Genomic DNA, 13100 nt, shown 5'->3' on the forward strand with positions numbered 1-13100 from the left:
GTCTTGGTTGTTATAGTTGTGGTATTAGTCTTGGTTGTTATAGTTGTCGTATTATTCTTGGCTGTTATAGTTGTGGTATTAGTCTTGGTTGTTATAGTTGTGGTATTAGTCTTGGTTGTTATAGTTGTCGTATTAGTCTTGGCTGTTATAGTTGTGGAATTAGTCTTGGCTGTTACAGTTGTGGTATTAGTCTTGGTTGTTATAGTTGTGGTATTAGTCTTGGTTGTTATAGTTGTGGCATTAGTCTTGGCTGTTATGGTTGTGGTATTAGTCTTGGTTGTTATAGTTGTGGTATTAGTCTTGGCTGTTATAGTTGTGGTATTAGTCTTGGCTGTTATAGTTGTGGTATTAGTCTTGGCTGTTATAGTTGTGGTATTAGTCTTGGCTGTTATAGTTGTGGTATTAGTCTTGGCTGTTATAGTTGTGGTATTAGTCTTGGTTGTTATAGTTGTGGTATTAGTCTTGGCTATTATAGTTGTGGTATTAGTCTTGGTTGTTATAGTTGTATTAGTTGCGGTTGTTATAGTTGTGGTATTAGTCTTGGTTGTTATAGTTGTATTAGTCTTGGATGTTATAGTTGTGTTATTAGTCTTGGCTGTTATAGTTGTGGTATTAGTATTGGTTGTTATAGTTGTCTTAGTATTGGCTGTTATAGTTGTGGTATTAGTCTTGGCTGTTGTAGTTGTGGTATTAGTCTTGGTTGTTATAGTTGTGGTATTATTCTTGGCTGTTATAGTTGTGGTATTAGTCTTTGGTGTTATAGTTGTGGTATTAGTCTTGGCTGTTATACTTGTGGTATTAGTCTTGGCTGTTATAGTTGTGGTATTAGTCTTGGCTGTTATAGTTGTGGTATTAGTCTTGGCTGTTATAGTTGTGGTATTAGTCTTGGCTGTTATAGTTGTGGTATTAGTCTTGGCTGTTATAGGTGTGGTATTAGTCTTGGTTGTTATAGTTGTGGTATTAGTCTTGGTTGTTATAGTTGTCGTATTAGTCTTAGATGTTATAGTTGTGGTATTAGTCTTGGTTGTTATAGTTGTGGTATTAGTCTTGGTTGTTATAGTTGTCATATTAGTCTTTGCTGTTATAGTTGTGGAATTAGTCTTGGCTGTTACAGTTGTGGTATTAGTCTTGGTTGTTATAGTTGTGGTATTAGTCTTGGTTGTTATAGTTGTGGCATTAGTCTTGGCTGTTATAGTTGTGGTATTAGTCTTGGTTGTTATAGTTGTGGTATTAGTCTTGGCTGTTATAGTTGTGGTATTAGTCTTGGCTGTTATAGTTGTGGTATTAGTCTTGGCTGTTATAGTTGTGGTATCAGTCTTGGCTGTTATAGTTGTGGTATTAGTCTTGGCTGTTATAGTTTTGGTATTAGTTTTGGCTGTTATAGTTGTGGTTTTATTCTTAGTTGTTATAGTTGTGGTATTAGTTTTGGTTGTTATAGTTGTGGTATTAGTCTTGGCTGTAATAGTTGTGGTATTAGTTTTGGTTGTTATAGTTGTGGTATTAGTCTTGGCTGTTATAGTTGTGATATTAGTCTTGGCTGTTATAGTTGTGGTATTAGTCTTGGTTGTTATAGTTGTGGTATTAGTCTTGGCTATCATAGTTGTGGTATTAGTCTTGGTTGTTATAGTTGTGGTATTAGTCTTGGTTGTTATAGTTGTGGTATTAGTCTTGGCTATTATAGTTGCGGTATTAGTCTTGGTTGTTATAGTTGTGGTATTAGTCTTGTGTGTTATAGTTGTGGTATTAGTCTTGGCTGTTTAAGTTGTGGTAGTAGTCTTGGCTGTTATAGTTGTGGTATTAGTCACGGTTGTTATAGTTGTGGTATTAGTCTTGGCTGTTATAGTTGTGGTATTAGTCTTAGCTGTTCTAGTTGTGGTATTAGTCTTGGCTGTTATAGTTGTGGTATTAGTTTTGGTTGTTATAGTTGTGGTATTAGTCTTGGCTGTTATAGTTGTGGTATTAGTTTTGGTTGTTATAGTTGTGGTATTAGTCTTGGCTGTTATAGTTGTGATATTAGTCTTGGCTGTTATAGTTGTGGTATTAGTCTTGGTTGTTATAGTTGTGGTATTAGTCTTGGCTATCATAGTTGTGGTATTAGTCTTGGTTGTTATAGTTGTGGTATTAGTCTTGGTTGTTATAGTTGTGGTATTAGTCTTGGCTATTATAGTTGCGGTATTAGTCTTGGTTGTTATAGTTGTGGTATTAGTCTTGTGTGTTATAGTTGTGGTATTAGTCTTGGCTGTTTAAGTTGTGGTAGTAGTCTTGGCTGTTATAGTTGTGGTATTAGTCACGGTTTTTATAGCTGTGGTATTAGTCTTGGCTGTTATAGTTGTGGTATTAGTCTTAGCTGTTCTAGTTGTGGTATTAGTCTTGGCTGTTATAGTTGTGGTATTAGTCTTGGCTATTATAGTTGGGGTATTAGTCTTGGCTGTAATAGTTGTGGTATTAGTCTTGGTTGTTATAGTTGTGGTATTAGTCATGGCTATTATAGTTGTGGTATTAGTCTTGGCTATTATAGTTGCGGTATTAGTCTTGGTTGTTATAGTTGTGGTATTAGTCTTGGCTGTTATAGTTGTGGTATTAGTCTTGGTTGTTATAGTTGTGGTATTAGTCTTGGCTATTATAGCTGTGGTATTAGTCTTGGTTGTTATAGTTGTGGTATTAGTCTTGGTTGTTATAGTTGTGGCATTAGTCTTGGCTGTTATAGTTGTGGTATTAGTCTTGGCTATTATAGTTGTGGTATTAGTCTTGGTTGTTATAGTTGTGGTATTAGTCTTGGTTGTTATAGTTGTGGCATTAGTCTTGGCTGTTATAGTTGTGGTATTAGTCTTGGTTGTTATAGTTGTGGTATTAGTCTTGGCTGTTATAGTTGTGGTATTAGTCTTGGCTGTTATAGTTGTGGTATTAGTCTTGGCTGTTATAGTTGTGGTATCAGTCTTGGCTGTTATAGTTGTGGTATTAGTCTTGGCTGTTATAGTTTTGGTATTAGTTTTGGCTGTTATAGTTGTGGTTTTAGTCTTAGTTGTTATAATTGTGGTATTAGTTTTGGTTGTTATAGTTGTGGTATTAGTCTTGGCTGTAATAGTTGTGGTATTAGTTTTGGTTGTTATAGTTGTGGTATTAGTCTTGGCTGTTATAGTTGTGATATTAGTCTTGGCTGTTATAGTTGTGGTATTAGTCTTGGTTGTTATAGTTGTGGTATTAGTCTTGGCTATTATAGTTGTGGTATTAGTCTTGGTTGTTATAGTTGTGGTATTAGTCTTGGTTGTTATAGTTGTGGTATTAGTCTTGGCTATTATAGTTGCGGTATTAGTCTTGGTTGTTATAGTTGTGGTATTAGTCTTGTGTGTTATAGTTGTGGTATTAGTCTTGGCTGTTTAAGTTGTGGTAGTAGTCTTGGCTGTTATAGTTGTGGTATTAGTCACGGTTGTTATAGTTGTGGTATTAGTCTTGGCTGTTATAGTTGTGGTATTAGTCTTAGCTGTTCTAGTTGTGGTATTAGTCTTGGCTGTTATAGTTGTGGTATTAGTCTTGGCTATTATAGTTGTGGTATTAGTCTTGGCTGTAATAGTTGTGGTATTAGTCTTGGTTGTTATAGTTGTGGTATTAGTCATGGCTATTATAGTTGTGGTATTAGTCTTGGTTGTTATAGTTGTGGTATTAGTCTTGGCTGTTATAGTTGTGATATTAGTCTTGGCTGTTATAGTTGTGGTATTAGTCTTGGTTGTTATAGTTGTGGTATTAGTCTTGGCTATCATAGTTGTGGTATTAGTCTTGGTTGTTATAGTTGTGGTATTAGTCTTGGTTGTTATAGTTGTGGTATTAGTCTTGGCTATTATAGTTGCGGTATTAGTCTTGGTTGTTATAGTTGTGGTATTAGTCTTGTGTGTTATAGTTGTGGTATTAGTCTTGGCTGTTTAAGTTGTGGTAGTAGTCTTGGCTGTTATAGTTGTGGTATTAGTCACGGTTTTTATAGCTGTGGTATTAGTCTTGGCTGTTATAGTTGTGGTATTAGTCTTAGCTGTTCTAGTTGTGGTATTAGTCTTGGCTGTTATAGTTGTGGTATTAGTCTTGGCTATTATAGTTGTGGTATTAGTCTTGGCTGTAATAGTTGTGGTATTAGTCTTGGTTGTTATAGTTGTGGTATTAGTCATGGCTATTATAGTTGTGGTATTAGTCTTGGCTATTATAGTTGCGGTATTAGTCTTGGTTGTTATAGTTGTGGTATTAGTCTTGGCTGTTATAGTTGTGGTATTAGTCTTGGTTGTTATAGTTGTGGTATTAGTCCTGGCTATTATAGCTGTGGTATTAGTCTTGGTTGTTATAGTTGTGGTATTAGTCTTGGTTGTTATAGTTGTGGCATTAGTCTTGGCTGTTATAGTTGTGGTATTAGTCTTGGCTATTATAGTTGTGGTATTAGTCTTGGTTGTTATAGTTGTGGTATTAGTCTTGGTTGTTATAGTTGTGGCATTAGTCTTGGCTGTTATAGTTGTGGTATTAGTCTTGGTTGTTATAGTTGTGGTATTAGTCTTGGCTGTTATAGTTGTGGTATTAGTCTTGGCTGTTATAGTTGTGGTATTAGTCTTGGCTGTTATAGTTGTGGTATCAGTCTTGGCTGTTATAGTTGTGGTATTTGTCTTGGCTGTTATAGTTTTGGTATTAGTTTTGGCTGTTATAGTTGTGGTTTTAGTCTTAGTTGTTATAATTGTGGTATTAGTTTTGGTTGTTATAGTTGTGGTATTAGTCTTGGCTGTAATAGTTGTGGTATTAGTTTTGGTTGTTATAGTTGTGGTATTAGTCTTGGCTGTTATAGTTGTGATATTAGTCTTGGCTGTTATAGTTGTGGTATTAGTCTTGGTTGTTATAGTTGTGGTATTAGTCTTGGCTATTATAGTTGTGGTATTAGTCTTGGTTGTTATAGTTGTGGTATTAGTCTTGGTTGTTATAGTTGTGGTATTAGTCTTGGCTATTATAGTTGCGGTATTAGTCTTGGTTGTTATAGTTGTGGTATTAGTCTTGTGTGTTATAGTTGTGGTATTAGTCTTGGCTGTTTAAGTTGTGGTAGTAGTCTTGGCTGTTATAGTTGTGGTATTAGTCACGGTTGTTATAGTTGTGGTATTAGTCTTGGCTGTTATAGTTGTGGTATTAGTCTTAGCTGTTCTAGTTGTGGTATTAGTCTTGGCTGTTATAGTTGTGGTATTAGTCTTGGCTATTATAGTTGTGGTATTAGTCTTGGCTGTAATAGTTGTGGTATTAGTCTTGGTTGTTATAGTTGTGGTATTAGTCATGGCTATTATAGTTGTGGTATTAGTCTTGGTTGTTATAGTTGTGGTATTAGTCTTGGTTGTTATAGTCGTGGTATTAGTCTTGGTTGTTATAGTTGTGGTATTAGTCTTGGTTGTTATAGTTGTGGTATTAGTCTTGGCTATTATAGTTGCGGTATTAGTCTTGGTTGTTATAGTTGTGGTATTAGTCTTGGCTGTTATAGTTGTGGTATTAGTCTTGGTTGTTATAGTTGTGGTATTAGTCTTGGCTATTATAGTTGTGGTATTAGTCTTGGTTGTTATAGTTGTGGTATTAGTCTTGGTTGTTATAGTTGTGGCATTAGTCTTGGCTGTTATAGTTGTGGTATTAGTCTTGGTTGTTATAGTTGTGGTATTAGTCTTGGCTGTTATAGTTGTGGTATTAGTCTTGGCTGTTATAGTTGTGGTATTAGTCTTGGCTGTTATAGTTGTGGTATCAGTCTTGGCTGTTATAGTTGTGGTATTAGTCTTGGCTGTTATAGTTTTGGTATTAGTTTTGGCTGTTATAGTTGTGGTTTTAGTCTTAGTTGTTATAATTGTGGTATTAGTTTTGGTTGTTATAGTTGTGGTATTAGTCTTGGCTGTAATAGTTGTGGTATTAGTTTTGGTTGTTATAGTTGTGGTATTAGTCTTGGCTGTTATAGTTGTGATATTAGTCTTGGCTGTTATAGTTGTGGTATTAGTCTTGGTTGTTATAGTTGTGGTATTAGTCTTGGCTATTATAGTTGTGGTATTAGTCTTGGTTGTTATAGTTGTGGTATTAGTCTTGGTTGTTATAGTTGTGGTATTAGTCTTGACTATTATAGTTGCGGTATTAGTCTTGGTTGTTATAGTTGTGGTATTAGTCTTGTGTGTTATAGTTGTGGTATTAGTCTTGGCTGTTTAAGTTGTGGTAGTAGTCTTGGCTGTTATAGTTGTGGTATTAGTCACGGTTGTTATAGTTGTGGTATTAGTCTTGGCTGTTATAGTTGTGGTATTAGTCTTAGCTGTTCTAGTTGTGGTATTAGTCTTGGCTGTTATAGTTGTGGTATTAGTCTTGGCTATTATAGTTGTGGTATTAGTCTTGGCTGTAATAGTTGTGGTATTAGTCTTGGTTGTTATAGTTGTGGTATTAGTCATGGCTATTATAGTTGTGGTATTAGTCTTGGTTGTTATAGTTGTGGTATTAGTCTTGGTTGTTATAGTCGTGGTATTAGTCTTGGTTGTTATAGTTGTGGTATTAGTCTTGGTTGTTATAGTTGTGGTATTAGTCTTGGCTATTATAGTTGCGGTATTAGTCTTGGTTGTTATAGTTGTGGTATTAGTCTTGGCTGTTATAGTTGTGGTATTAGTCTTGGTTGTTATAGTTGTGGTATTAGTCTTGGCTATTATAGTTGTGGTATTAGTCTTGGTTGTTATAGTTGTGGTATTAGTCTTGGTTGTTATAGTTGTGGTATTAGTCTTGGCTATTATAGTTGCGGTATTAGTCTTGGTTGTTATAGTTGTGGTATTAGTCTTGGTTGTTATAGTTGTGGTATTAGTCTTGGCTGTTATTGTTGTGATATTAGTCTTGGCTGTTATAGTTGTGGTATTAGTCTTGGTTGTTATAGTTGTGGCATTAGTCTTGGTTGTTATAGTTGTGGTATTAGTCTTGGCTGTTATAGTTGTAGTCATTGTTACAGTCGTGGTTGTTATAGTCTTGGTATTAGTCGTGGTTGTATTAGTTGTGGTTCTAGTTGTAGTATTAGTCGTGATTGTTAGGGTTGTGGTAATTATAAGGTATTTTACCACAAAAATAGTAATAATAACAAAAACAATTTACAGCCATATGTAAATCCACTGCTCAATGCAGAAGGCCTCCCCACGTAGTGTCGATTATCGTGGGGCTGTGTAACCACATTTTATAACTACGTGACTTTACCGAAAGAACCAAAGAGTATGTGTAACCATACTTCACCACGCTGACTCCAGCGGGATTCGTGAAGATGGGGAGGAGAAGGAGGAGCGAGGGGCGGAGTGGGGTAACATCGGGTCATCTATGGTAACCTCAGATAATCTCCAGTAACCCTCGAGTAGCATCGAGTAACTATCGGGTAACATCGGTTAATGTGGGGTAACCCTAGGTAACATTGGTGACCTCATATAACCTCGAGCAACCTCGTATAGTTTAGAGAAACGTTTGGTAACGTTTGGTACCTCCTGCAACGTAGGGTAACCTCGAGTAACCTCGGGCACCTAGAGGTAACGTCCGGTGACGTCGGGCACCGGCGCGACCCGCCCGTAACGAACCCCGCGAGTCGTCGTCGCCTGCAACCACGGAGGAGGAGGAGCGGCACCGTCACCACTGCAGGCTGAGTGATGCCACTCACTCAGCCCCCACTCATCGCCAGCACTGCGCCTCCCTCGCTATCCATCATCTATCGTGTGTCTGTCTATACAGTCTATACAATTATGGGGAGCGGTGCCGTAGTGGTTAGCGCGCTCCACTACAAACCCGGCCACCCGAGTTCGATTCCCGCTCACGGCCAACACCAGTGACAATTATTATCTGAACCGGTTCTAGGCCTCCCCTAGGTCCACTCAGCCTAAAATGAGTACCAGGTGCGGTGTGTGAACATCGACACGAGGAGGACAAAGGCGGTTGGGCGTGGTGCTGGCCACCCAAACACTTCCTCGTGGTGCCTTGCCGGCCTTCGTATGTGCTACTCGCTAACAGCACGTGCCCCAAAAGTCTGTTAAAGGCTAAAGGGCGGATCTTTATCTTAAATATACAATTGGGCAAAATATATCGAAACCAATGTTAATTATCTAAACTCCTGTAATAATAATGGTAATGCGCACGTGATATCGCGATGGTAAATCTGTGATGTCACAATGGTATCACGATACACACATTACGCGTCTCTACACGGCACTAGAGTAACCGTGTGTGTCGATAGACAGTATATCTTTGTATCATTTGTGCAGAGTATTAACATTGTTATTTCGCAACTAAATATACACGATATGCCCGATTGTGTGGACACACGCATTACATATTTTAAATATTGTGTCTATATAATGCACCATACATAATGATTGTGTGTCTGTATCATGCACCGTACACAATTAGTGGAGTGCGTCTATAATGTATATAATGATTAGTGTATGTCTATAAAACACTGTACACAACGATCAATGTGTTTCTTGGCTCCATCTGCCCATCTTGCGCTTAGTGTTTTAAACATGTTTATATGAATATATAAAATATAGGACAATTTATAGGATTACTATTGGCATATGCATAAACGTTTATTCTAGCGGTAGTAGCAGTGCCTTACGCCGATAACCCCTACTCTAAGCAAAGTCTAGCAGCAGTGAAGCGCTGTATATATACACTCGAATATATAATTATGATGCATGTGCATACTAAATACAAATGTTGTGAATATGCACACACCGTGTATAGGCGTATGCACACCACTGAATGTGTTTGTGGGTGTAGACTATACACAGCGTGCGTGTGTACTGCACATTGGTGATAACGCGTGTAAACGCGGCTGTAAATACACACATAAATACTCTTACACAGAGCAACACATAACTACACATTACACACAAAGGCATAAACATACCATGCACCCGATACTCTCTCACACACACAGGAGCATCTCACACGCACTCACAAACATAAACAGACACGCGAGCGCCGGGCGCGTAAATACACATGACACACACACACATAACCGCGAACCACACACACACATAAATACACATTACCCAGACACAGCGAGCGAGCACACACACACACTTATGCCGACACACAGACGCATATATATCGAACAAAGACAAAGATCCCCCGTATAGCCTTTAACAGACAGTTGTGCCGACACGGGACATGGGCTCAGTCGGCGGCCAGCACGACGCCCGGCCGCCTTTGTCTACCCAATGCTGCTGTTTACACACCGCGACCCAGGTACTCGTTTAAGACTGAGTCGGCCTTGGGAAGGGGTTCTGGACCGGTGCAGATATCCGCCACCGATGTTGGCTGTTAAAAGGGAATCGAACTCGGGTCCGGCCCGGGTTAGGAGCGCAATGCGCTAACCACTGCGTCACCGGTGTCCACACGCACAGAGACAAAAGACAAATAAACTTCGAATACCCTTAACAGACTGTTGGAATAAATACTTTTAGCGAGCGCCTATTAGGGCCATATATACGCACGTCATAGATATACACACATACATGCACGTATATCCACACACGACACACACATACACATACATGCACGTATATCCACACACGACACACACACCACGTCTTCCTACACACGGACGCGCACACGCATTGCACCCTTCCACGCTGTGCACACACCAACACGTGTACACAAAACACCCATCTCGCCCTGTAGCCCACACACACGCGCGCACTCGCACCAATATATCACTCATTGTGCAAGATCACTCGAGCGCGTGACAGCGATACCAGAGTCTGTGTATACACGCACATCACCCGGATACACACGGGACATGCGTACACACATAGACACTGCACGTATCACACGTATACACAACACACGTATATACAACATATATACACGTATACACGCAATATACGTGTACAACACCGCACACGTGTACATATGCACGCATCTGTAGTGTGTGGAATGATAACGATTAACGTAAGTTCTAGGAATGAGAGAGGTGACATTTTGCACAAATGCAGTCGAGTATTTTGAGTACAGTACAATTAAATTCCTGACTCACACGATCATCATCATCATCGGTGAACCGAGTAATTTGCCGCCGGCGGAGTGTGACGATAATGCCGACGGAAAGCTGCAAGCGAGCGAGACCCGCTCGCTCTCCGTCCCCGTGTTCGCACCCGGGCCCTAACCGGGTCACTCCGACACCGCTGGCCTCCTCTGTCACTCTCAGCCTCCACTGGGTAATGCTGCTGCACTATCGACGTTTAATATTGCGCGCAAATACAACGACTCTCCGTCTTGCCGTAAGACGGTTGGGGCAAGTGCGAGCACCATGTGGGCCGCTAGGACATACGGAGGGGCGGGTGGGCAGCGGCGATATTTAATAACCGCACCGAGTTCTAATTTGAGGTTGAGTTTACTACGAACGGTGCGAAATAAGTTCAACATACCTACGTACACCGTATATATATACACATACATGTATATGCTAATACATACACACGTAGACATGTGTGTACACACACACACGTGTACATATATACATATGTACATGCACGAGTGAGTCGAGGCCTGGAGCGCGGGTCAGGTGCGCGCGGGGGCCGTGGTGATGCTGGTGATGTCGATGATGTTGACGATGATGATAATGATGATGTTGGTGCTGATGTCGCTGATGGTGATAATGGTTGTGGTGGTAGTGTTGGTGCGGATGGTGATAATGGTGGTGATGCTGGTGATGGTGATGATGTCGATGATGTTGACGATGATGATAATGATGATGGTGATGTTGGTGCTGATGTTGCTGATGGTGATAATGGTGATGATAATGGTGGTGATGGTAGTGTTGGTGCTGATAATGGTGGTGATGGTGATAGTAGTGATAGTGCTGATCGTGGTGATGCGTGTGCGCGCGCGTGTGCGCAAATCGACCACTCAATCATACACGCACATTCACACAAATACACTGCTAAAGACCACCCATATAGTCTCGAACATACTTCGGGCAAGTAATGTTAGCGAGCACCTATTTAGACCGGAATGCAGCACGAGGGAGTGGAGTGACCAGTACTGCGCTCTGGGGGACACTCTCGCACTCACGCTCACTCACACTCACTCACGCACTCACACTCACTGACTCTCGCACTCACACTCACTCACTCACTCTCACACTCACTCACTCTCGCACTCACTCTCACACTCACCCTCGCACTCACTCTCACACTCACTCACGCACTCACACTCACTGACTCACGCACTCACACTCACTGACTCTCGCACTCACACTCACTCACTCTCACACTCACTCAAACTCGCACTCACGCTCGCACTCACTCTCACACTCACGCTCGCACTTACTCACTCTCACACTCACTCACTCTCATATTCACTCACTCTCGCACTCACACTCACTCTCGCACTTACACTCACCCTCGCACGCACTCACTCTCACACTCACTCATTCTCACTCACGCACTCTTTATCACACTCACGCATGCACTCGCTCACTCACACTCACTAACTCTCACACTCACCCACTCTCACATTCACTCACTCTCACTCACTCGCGCGAGTGCAGACCCCCTCCCGTGTCCCTTAGACTCGCCAAGCGCGCGTCTCCGTGCTTCCACGGGGCCGCGCGTGCACGCGCGCCGCTCCCGGGACGGGATGGGGAGGAACGGGAATCAGAGAAAAGGAAACAAAGAGGGGGGCACAGGGAGGGGGGGCATGCGGTGCTGGAAAGGGTTTCTTCACAGCAGCACCCTACCTCTGGGGAGACGCAGGGAGGCGCGGGGAGTCGAGGCGGGTGCTGAGCGCGGGGAGTGACGCGAGGCGGAGACCCCAGGACGTGGACCCGCGACGGAGCCCGGAGACACGCGGGGAGACGCGGGGCGATGAGATGGAAGAGCAGAGGAACGGCAACAAAGAAAAGACGCAGGGAGAGGAGCAGGGAGAGTAGGGAAGAGGAGGAACGGAGAGAATCGGGGTACATTAGCGAGGAGAGGTGACGTTGGGAGAGGAGACGCGGGGAGAGGAGACACGAGAGGAGACGCCGCGCTCCCGTGCGGCTCTGTTCCCTCTGGTGCCCTCGCGGCTGATGAATCCAATGAGAGGCGAAGCCACGCAGCTCCGCAACGCCGCCTCCACCTTCCAGAGCCGCGGGGAGGAGCGCGACTACGCCACCGGCAGCGGCCATCGCTCAAAATTCACCACAAACACGGGGGGGAACTTTCATCCGCCGGCCTCGCGTCTGGTTTTGTGCGATTTGGGGGGGCCGGTGGGGGGTTCGAGGGGGGGGGAGTGGTTGATGTTGTTGAGGAAACTGAGCAGAGGGAGAGCGCAGCGCGGATCTGTGTGCGCGGCCCGGGACTCGGAGAGAGATGGGAGCCCCTAACCGCGATTTATGCGCCGCGAAAATGCGCAGCGTATCCAGCTTCATCAGCACCCCCATCATCATCATCATCACCCCCATCATCATCCCCATCATCATCATCTCTCGCTACTGCACCACCACCATCGCACGCTGCGTCACCATCATTATCATCATCATCTCTCGTTACTGCACCACCATCGCACGCTGCGCCACCACCATCATCATCTCAAGCTTCACCCATCATCTGACGCTGCACTGCCACCATCATCCTCCGCTTCACCATCATCTCACAACTTACCATCATCTCACCATCATCATGTCACGGACCAACATCATGGTCATCATCTCACACCTCAACATTATCATCCGACGTCCCAACATAGTCGTCATCATCATGTCACGCTACACACTCACATCACTCCCGGTTCATCCCTGTTGAGCTTCGTTCATCTTCCAAGCGGTACCTATCATCTCCTTTTACCACAAGCTATATCTCCTGCTCATCTCCGCTCATCTCTGCTCATGTTTGTTCCTCTCCCCCCCCCCGCTCTCCCGTGGTGCTGAGTGAGTGAGCGAGCCCGCGTGGCCCCGCGCGTGCCCGTGCTAAGTGCCGCTGCCATCGCGAACGCGCGCTCGCACTCGTGGCGCGGGGGGGGGGGCTGAGGGAGGGGCAAGGCGACGCTAATTCGGAGGGGAGGAGGAGGGGGAGAAGGGGTGCAAGGGGAGGGGGGGGAGTCAGTAGCCCTCACCTCGTCAGATCTCA

General features: G+C 42.9%; 1 long non-coding RNA gene across 1 annotated transcript in view; it reads right to left on the bottom strand.

Annotated features, from left to right (window-relative positions):
- The window catches only part of LOC142925090 (uncharacterized), a 63843-nt gene extending 50823 nt beyond the window's left edge, over positions 1–13020 (bottom strand). Inside the window, exons 1-2 of the long non-coding RNA XR_012942193.1 lie at positions 12752–13020; positions 11732–11773 (exon numbers count right to left, since the gene is read on the bottom strand). This is a non-coding gene — a long non-coding RNA (uncharacterized LOC142925090). The remainder of the gene's footprint in view (positions 1–11731; positions 11774–12751) is intronic.
- Positions 13021–13100: the final 80 nt, after the last annotated feature.

This window comes from Petromyzon marinus, chromosome 1, assembly GCF_048934315.1.
Source record: "Petromyzon marinus isolate PM22_M1 ecotype Great Lakes invasive population chromosome 1, UKy_Petmar_22M1.pri1.0, whole genome shotgun sequence".
Taxonomy (NCBI): Eukaryota; Metazoa; Chordata; class Hyperoartia; order Petromyzontiformes; family Petromyzontidae; genus Petromyzon; species Petromyzon marinus.